The following is a 9,169-nucleotide window of genomic DNA, read 5'->3' as shown; positions in this document are numbered from 1 at the left end:
ATACTGACCGCTGTGCAGGGGCTTTCTAGGCCTTTATTTATTTAGGCTGAACCTTTCAGGCTACACCCAGATAGCACACTGACACAGAATCAACCTAGAATCGATGTTTCTCACGACATCAAAGACCAATGTCAGACACGCCATTCAAAACTAACGGGAAATCGACGCGGATCGTTTGCTTACCTTATGCTGAAACGATGTTGATTTCAGTTGAGTGAAACACGATGTTGATTTCAGTTGGGCTTAAGTTTTACACAGTTAACACATTTTCGTTTTTGAAAATCTCAAATACTTAATATTAATAGATAAATGAGCATGTTTATATAATAATCACACATCACATTCAGTTAACATTGTTTTAATATTTACAAAATACAGTTACAGATAGCCTGCATGTTTAAGGCATACATCCTCCTATATACAACCCGTCAATGTGACTAACAGAGAAGGCATTTACATTCAGATACACGCAGAGGTATACAGAAAATTACAGGCTAAACAGTCTCAAGTTAAAAAATTAAAAGCAATATTTACTCATGAACAAAACTGGTCATGTTCTTTTGTACCAAACATGTTATTTTTATTGGAGCACTAAAGGAGATGTGAGGCAGAACATCAAGAGACTGACAGCCTCAGTCACAATTCCCTATCAGTTTCTTTTCTAATTGTGACGGAGACTAAGTGACTCTCTCCTTTTGTGTTCCACAAAAAATAAAGACATATGGGTGAGTAGATGATTTATAAAGAAATCTTACCCTTGAAAATGGAGGACAGAAGAACATAACAGATGAATTGGTTTTCCTTTGTAATTAAAATGTAAGTTCCTCACTCTTGTATTATCAGGAATGTAAACTCCTTGGGTGAAAAAGGTGACAAAGATGTAACCCACAATTTCAATAGCATAGACAAAACTATTTTTAATTACTCTTTAAAAAATACATATTATGGGCCAAAAAATAGGTTTAACCCACACTGAAAAGTCATGAAATGCCCATGAGAAGGATGCAATACTAGAAAAACCGGAAAATTAAAGTATGACCATTGGACGAGAAATACTGATTGGGTCAGCAGAGTCCAGCCAATCCCTCGTTAACAACTAAATATCACTTGTTTAGATATTGATTATACACAAAATGAATAGTTGTTAATAAGATAGATGTGGTTTGCCATTGGTAAAATGAGAATCAGAATATTGTCTCAAATTATGCATGTGCTGTATAATATATAGTATTATTGTAGCAAAACTGAGCACCTGTGACAGTGGAATTTGTACAGAATATTTCAGTAGTCACTGAGAAAATGTATTAGGATTTGCAAACTTGTAGTTTTCTTTTCTCTCTCACAAACACAACAGTTAAATTTGTACTAATCTTATTCTACGAATTCAAATTATTAAACTCATAGGCTCAAATTTTTGCTGATCATTCAAATAAATGACCTGTAATGAAAAAATCCCATCATCCATAAAAATGGCTTCTATCCCTCTCTAACAGCCTTAAATATTAATTGTAAAATAGTAGCATTTATAATAAATAATTGGCTATTTTTCATTTCTTGCCGAAACCATAATTCTACAGTGCAAGGCAATTTCGGGGTGGTGCTGTGTTGATTACTGATTGATTAATAACGACAAGAACATGTTTTTCACTGGATAGAGCATGTGTTTGAGTGGGATGTCACATACTGATATGTCATATGTGAGATCTCGCATATCAGTTCACAAATAAAATCTGTCCATGACTTCACACTTTTGATACAGGTGTGCCGCAACTGCAGAATAAAGGTGCGGTCACACTACGCTTTTCATTCCATTGACCTCCATTCATACGCACACAAATGCAGGAGACCAGAAACGCAAGCTCATGCAAAAAGTTTGGTTTGGAACTCTGACCTGCGAATTCACATCACACGACTATGTGTAAAGAGTACAAATTCGCTACATGTAGGTGTGACCTCTTGGCTAAATTAAAAAAAAAAAATGAGTAGACTGTATATTTTTATATTTTGAATATACTATTTGTTAATTCATGTTTATAAAAAGACTCTGCAGACGTCATATCACGCCAGTTACAGTGTCTGAAGAAATTTTGCACGCTCAAAGTCGTGTGTCCGCAGCTTAAATGTGAGCATATGAATATCTTAATTTCTGTTTCGAAGAATAGGACTTGTGCACCACCAGAAAAGAATTTGAAAAGGTTTAACTGTTGTGTTTGTAAGAGAGAGAAAAGTTTGCAACTTCTAAAAAACATTGTGTGATTATTCTTTACAACTAGAAATCCCAGTGTCACAGGTGCTCAGTTTTGCTATAGTAATACCCTCTCAGAACATGGTAGTAATCAGCCATCCATGCAAAAGCAGAGGTCGGTGTGGTGTACTGTTGGTACATCTGTCCAGGCCAAGATCTGATGTCTTCATGCCTTCAGCTGGGGATCCCAGAGACCCTGCAATAAAAATAGTAGAGTTCAAAATCCATTGTACATGCCCATTACAAAGTATCACATGGTAACATAAATCAACATTCCAGGTTCAATTTAACTTTAGCTCAATAGACGATATTTGTAGCATAATATCGCCCAAAAGAAACAGTTTTGACTTGCACTCTGAATATTCCTTTAATATGGCATTTTGTGAGAGGCCTTGTCACATTTTCTTCTATAAGTAATTTTTATTCAAAATTAATGATTAATATAAAATATAAAGAATTCATGCATTTACAAACCTCATTTGGATAAATATGATGGTTTACACAGGAAAGCCTGTCAGTTATGGGCTGTAACGAAAAAGAGAAGACACATAACATATATACCTATCAAAATAGACTAATACAGATAGACTAATACAGTCTCTTGATCTGGGTAGTGGCAGCTATTGGGGAAACTCACCATCTTCATGGCATCAAGGCCTTTGTCCTGAAGAATCTCAGCGCCAAACACTGGGGATCACATCTCATCTGGAAACAAGAGCACAGCCATAATTGTAAGAACTCTAATGACATCTTTACCCCCTGATATTGTATTGGTGATTCAATTCATACATTTTAGAGGCTGAGTATGAGCAGTGTGTAAGCTGACCAGATTTATGTGAAAAATAACTTAAATGCCTAAAGTTGTTGACCCCCTGAACCAGTCAGCATTTAAATTTAGCATTTAGTATTTAAGTATTTGGTAACACTTTACAATAAGGTCCATTAGTTAACCTTAGATACTAATACATTATTAAAATTTTGTTAACATTAGTTAATGCACTGTGAACAAACAATGAACAACTGTATTTTCATTAACTAACATTAACGAAGATTAGTAAATACAGCAACAAATGTATTGCTCATAGTTTGTTCATGTTAGTTAATAATTAACTAATGTTTAACTAATGAAACTTCTTGTAAAGTGTTACCAAATATTTAGTAAAACGTATTTAAGAATGTATCAGTAAAAAATACATACAAATAAATAACTCAAAAAAGACCTAGAGAAAATATATTAATGACCATAACATCCTGTTATCATAATAGTTTATCATAAATACAAACAATATAACATTTGTCACCTAATCTCATTTCGCTGATTATTTTACCCTAAAGGCTTTTCACAGACACTCTGACTGAAACAACCAGGGGTTAAAGGGTTAGTACACCCAAAAATGAAAATTCTGTCATTTATTACTCACCCTCATGCCGTTCCACACCTGTAAGACCTTCCTTAACCTTCGGAACACAAATTGAGATATTTTTGTTGAAATCCAATAGCCAGCAATGACATTTCCTCTCTCAAGATCCATTAATGTACTAAAAACATATTTAAATCAGTTCATGTGAGTACAGTGGTTCAATATTAATATTATAAAGCGACGAGAATATTTTTGGTGCGCCAAAAAAAACAATAAAATAACGTGATGGCCGATTTCAAAACACTGCTTCAGGAAGCATCGGAGCGTTATGAATCAGCGTATCGAATCATGATTCAGATCGCGTGTCAAACTGCCAACGGCTGAAATAACGCTCCGAACAGCAGATTCGATACACTGTGCTCATTGTGCTCCAATGCTTCATGAAGCAGTGTTTTGAAATTGGCCATCGCTAAATAAGTCATTATTTTGTTTGTTTTTTTGGCGCACCAAAAATATTCTTGTCGCTTTATAATATTAATATTGAACCACTGTACTCACATGAACTGATTTAAATATGTTTTTAGTACCTTTATAGATCTTGAGAGAGGAAATGTCATTGCTCCCTATGAAGGCCTCACGGAGCCATCGGATTTCAACTAAAACATCTATAATACCATGAAAGATCATTTCATTTCGTTTCATTTGATTTTCGCGCTTCCTGTAAGGGATGTCAGTACAGCAGTTTAAATAAATTAGCTCACTTCCAATTACCCATTGACAAATTACCAACAAAACCTTAACAAAACTATCAAAGCCTCTCTTCTGAACATAAAGATGTGATTAAAAACGCAAACTTTCATAAGAGCTCAGTATATTAGCCAAACAGTTCTGAAAACGGTTATGCTAACGGACTTTTTCGAAAAAAATAAACTATTTCAATAAAGTAAATATTCGACAGAAGCGTGTCAATTACAGGTAAGAAACGTATCCAGAACAGTTTTATATCATTTATGTGATTTTGAGGACTAAACTCACCCGAAAGCAGAGAAAACAACAGCGACAGACGGAGATTTTGCAGCTTGTCCGTTACTGCTGTGCCGCCCGTTACCATGGTAACTACTCCAGTGTTTGAATGTTCAAAACGCGCGCGCCCATTAAAACACGTCAAAGTCACGCAGCATTTACATAAATAAATATCTACCATTACCGGTTTATGACCTGATCCGTTTATTTTGCGGAGGACGAGATATGTTCAGATAATTTGGCTACTTACAAAAACTTTTCTGAGCTAAACAAGCTGGGCTGACCTAGCATTCCGCTGCTCATCTGGCCCTTCGCCTCCGAGAAATTGTGATTACAAACTGCCTGTAGTAAACCGAGTGCCTTAGTAACTTTTAAGTGTCACAGAATTAACAAAAGATTTTTCTAATTCACTTAAAGTGAAAACTTACCTGGAAACCACAGATGTCGCCGGAGTCGCCATTTCTCTCGTCGGTTGCAGAGATGAATGGTCACGCGCAAACAGATAAGCGCGGCATCGGCCTGCAGTCGTGATCCGACCCAAAGCCGACGAGCTGGAAATAGAGCACTGACTGAAGACACGCGCCTATGCCTGGCCGATCCTTATTAGATGTTACAGATATGAGGCCGACGTTCCGCTCTGGGGCCGACGTCGGCCACATGTATGTGTGCTATCTGGGATATGACTTGACAGTTTATTTTATTCAATATCAAGAATCTAAAAGGTGTGCATCATACCTGAAACTGACATGAACACTTTACAGTTGGTTTTATGACTGTAAATAATTCTCTTCAAATGCTATTGAAATTAGAAATGTTGTGTGTAACTTTAGAGACAGTCCCTAAATTTGTGAATATCGACCGTCCAATATCAAGACAACTTTATGCCAGTATTTCACTGGGAAATGCTTAGCGTCAAACTTTGCACGTTATGTCCATATTACGTCCATAGTCAACCTGCTTGCCTGTAGCCTATAGATTACATTCTCAATAATGTGCGAGTTTGGTGTTCTTTTATATCACTGTATTTAGTCTAAAAGATAAGTTTAGCGTTATATATGTCCCGACAGCAGGGGAATCCTGGAGTATGACGTATTGAGGGAAACCCCAGTACTGCAGCACAGTGCCGCAATATAAAGTTAAGGAAAGTTATATGTCTACCTCAGATTTAACGTTTGAACTGTACATCAGCATCGGGAATAACATTATAATCTTGTTCACTGTAGAGAAAGCTGCTTACATGTAGGCTACACAGGAAAAAGTAACAGTGAAGACATTGAATTAAATGTAAACACAAATTTTGTGTCTTTATCAGCTTTTATGCATATATACTGTACTTGATAATAATCAGACATGCACTTACCGCTTGCTCTGTTACTGTAAATCCGTTTTAATGAATGAAATGAATGTCTTGCTCTAACTGTTGCCCTGCTCTTTATCAACTGTTGCTCTGCTTGCACCACCTGCTGGTGAGGTCTACTAACAGCAGATGGAGATTATGCTTGGTATTCTACTGCTATTTCTGCAATTCCCGGATGTGAAATGTTGAAATTTGAACCACTGAATTTGTGGACGCGAAATAAAATGGACCAAAAATTGCCTGCTGAATATTATAGGTTGTATTTTTAAACAAAATGAATATTTTTGAAGTGATATCTGAAAGGTGAATATGGTTTATTGCATTTTTAACAATGAAAGTGTTGTGTGAAATTTTTTGAATTGAAATATTCACAGCTTAAATATACAACCATGTTGAATTTCAGCCCATAAAAATGCAAGCCCTAAAAATACAATGCATTAAAATACAAGCACGTTTAATGCAATGCATATTTTTTTCAAGTAGTGCAATTCAAGATGCTTTTTGTTTCAAAAACATATGGCATTATTACTTCCATAGAGCTGGAGCTGTTCTTCAGCAGTGTGATGCAGATGGGGTAGATCATCCCGTTCATCCCATCAATGTCCATCAGTGGCATTATTCTGTTGTTGAAAAGTAAGCGTTAGCCCTTATTTGGGCACTGCAGCATGCTGGTTGCTGCAGCATTTGCTGTTTATGTCAATTCAAGTGCACCTATTGTGATATACACTGATCATAATCCACTGACTTTTTTGAATTCTTTACAGTGTCTGAATCAGAGACTGGTTCAGTGGTCTCTGTTTCTGCAGTCCTTCTGCCTGGATATTCAACATATTCGGGGGGTCAGAGAACATCGTAGCTGATGCGCTGTCTCGCTTTCCAGATGTGCAGTAACTTAGTTGGCGTCAACTCTTTTGGCAGTGTTAGGGGCTGTTTTTGGTCATGAAATGGTGTTTCATTTGACTGTTTGTTTGGATGTTTTGTTACTGGGTTCTTTGTGGGATCCCCTGTCTCAATGGGGAGGGGTGTGACGACCCCTGCTGTCTCTTTTCGGAAACGCAGTTCGTTTGCGAATTACTTCATTTGGCCGTAAATTGGAGGCATCTGTTCTTGGTTAGTCGCTCCTGTAAAAGAGACCTTCAACTGAGCCAAAAGGAGGACTCGGGTGTTGGATTTGGCGTTTGCTTTGTGTTTTGATTCTTTTCACATTTACACTTAAACACTATATTACATATTCAGCCATGCACCCTTCATTACACACTGATATTACTGACCATTTCAGAGACACTGTTATTGTTATTTTTATTTGTTTCTTCCTTATTATTTAGTGTTCCTTTTTCTGTAGTTAATAAAGTGTTTCTTTGAGCCTTAACCTTTGGTTTGCGTGCGTCCCTTGCAAACCTTTGGTTGTGTGGTCCAAAGCACTATCACCAATTTGGCTACCAAGCTCCTCAAGTAGCTCCGTTATCTGCAAAAAAGAATCATCATTGATTGGGGCAGGTGTGAAAAATGAAACACCAGAGTTTACTTTTCCCCCCATTTGTGAAAGGTTAAAATTGAGATCGCCAATCTGATCATTACATCTCACAACACCATCTGGGCTGATGAAACCTCTACCCCTCCCCAAGACCCCAAGACTGGTGTAGACATGTTCTACATCTTACTGTCTGTACTTATCACCTGTATATAACAAAATAAATTGATTCAATATCTTAATGATTCAATGTCTGATTCAAAAGTCAATGTCTTAATGATGTAAAAGAAACTGAACATTACTGAAATGAGGAAACTTCATTAGCTGATGCTGGAAGGCAGGACTCGATCCCCGGCTTGACACCTGGCAATGACTGCAGCTGGCTTGTTGAATCCAGGGAGGTCATGGCAACAGTTCCACGTAGACGGACACCCGAGATTGGCTGCAGCTGATCAGTTGTATCCAAGATAGTCATGGCACCAGTTTTATGTAGCAGATCTGATTCTGTACAGAATTTCACTCTGGAGACAGCAGGACAGCTTCAAAATGGCTTCATTTATTGATCTGAAACACATGGGACAGTTCCAACTCTCTGAATGAGGCGAAACGGTCAATGTAAGCTTTTAAAGCTCTGACTGGGCAGAGTAAGTTCAACTCCTGATCGTCCTGAGAAGGAGGAAGCGTGGAGATAGTAATCACCTGCACTCTGAATGGAGTGGAGAGAACTTTGGGAACATAACCATGCCTTGGCTTTAGGACAACCTTGGAGTCATTGGGCCCGAATTCAAGGCAGGAGGGGCTCACGGAGAGCGCCTGTAATGGTTTAAAAGTGTTATAATTCATCAAACTTTGTTTCTTACTTTGGTTAAGAAAAACCAGGTGCAGAAAGACTGGGTAAGAGATGATCCATTGTTTCATTATGGGGGAGGGGTTGGAAGTATATATAAAATTTATGCAGAATGGAAATTGCGACTCTTTTACACAGCATTTAATATTGGTGTTTATCGAACATTATTATCACATTACTTTCTTGTTTAATTACTTACTTTCTTTAATTAATTACTTTCTTGTACTGCATGTGTTTGTTTAGAAGAATGTTTTATGTTCTTTTGTGTTGCTGATGTGGTATACCCCTCTCTTCGATCAATGGTATATTCCCCTGGTGCCGCACTCTTCAGTCTGCATGAAACATTCTGAAGAGAGGTATGTGTCTCTGTTAATGGACAACTCGAACATGTTCCTAGAGCATATTAAATAGAAGTTACAATGAAATCAGAACAAAATATTTTGGTAATACCGTTGTTGACCCTGTTATGTGTAAAATTAGAAGTTGTACATGTTTAATACTTTGCATAAACTGTATTGCTTTAAACGTGCGATTGTGTCATATTTCTATGAACGGTACAACATCTGAAATATCAGTTTATGTCCTATGTTCATTCTCAGGAGTATGAGGATGTTTATTAATGTTCATCTGAGTTTCATTTCATTTTGATGACACAAGTGGTTAATTCCTTGCTGCAAAAAAGTGAAATGCACGCCAGTAATTGGCGGTGCATTTTGGGTAATGTAGTTCATGACTCAAAGTATGTTATATGTGTTAAGGAGTAGAAACTGAAACTGTGAATTGTTACTTTAATATTGTAAGTTGCCTGCATATTAGAAAAATGGGGCAATGTACTAACTAAATGATGTTTTATTAACGTAGTTCG

General features: G+C 37.0%; 1 long non-coding RNA gene across 1 annotated transcript; it reads right to left on the bottom strand.

The window, feature by feature from the left end:
- Positions 1–342: 342 nt before the first annotated feature.
- On the bottom strand, positions 343–3,120 carry LOC127505435 (uncharacterized). The gene is made up of 3 exons (XR_007927703.1): positions 2,883–3,120; positions 2,720–2,770; positions 343–2,441 (listed from the first exon to the last, which is right to left on the bottom strand). It is a non-coding gene; the product is annotated as an uncharacterized LOC127505435 (long non-coding RNA).
- Between the last annotated feature and the right edge of the window lie 6,049 nt (positions 3,121–9,169).

Source organism: Ctenopharyngodon idella, chromosome 22 (genome assembly GCF_019924925.1).
Source record: "Ctenopharyngodon idella isolate HZGC_01 chromosome 22, HZGC01, whole genome shotgun sequence".
Classification (NCBI taxonomy): domain Eukaryota; kingdom Metazoa; phylum Chordata; class Actinopteri; order Cypriniformes; family Xenocyprididae; genus Ctenopharyngodon; species Ctenopharyngodon idella.
Note: the sequence above shows the minus strand (reverse complement) of the source record. Positions and strands in the feature narration are given on the sequence as shown.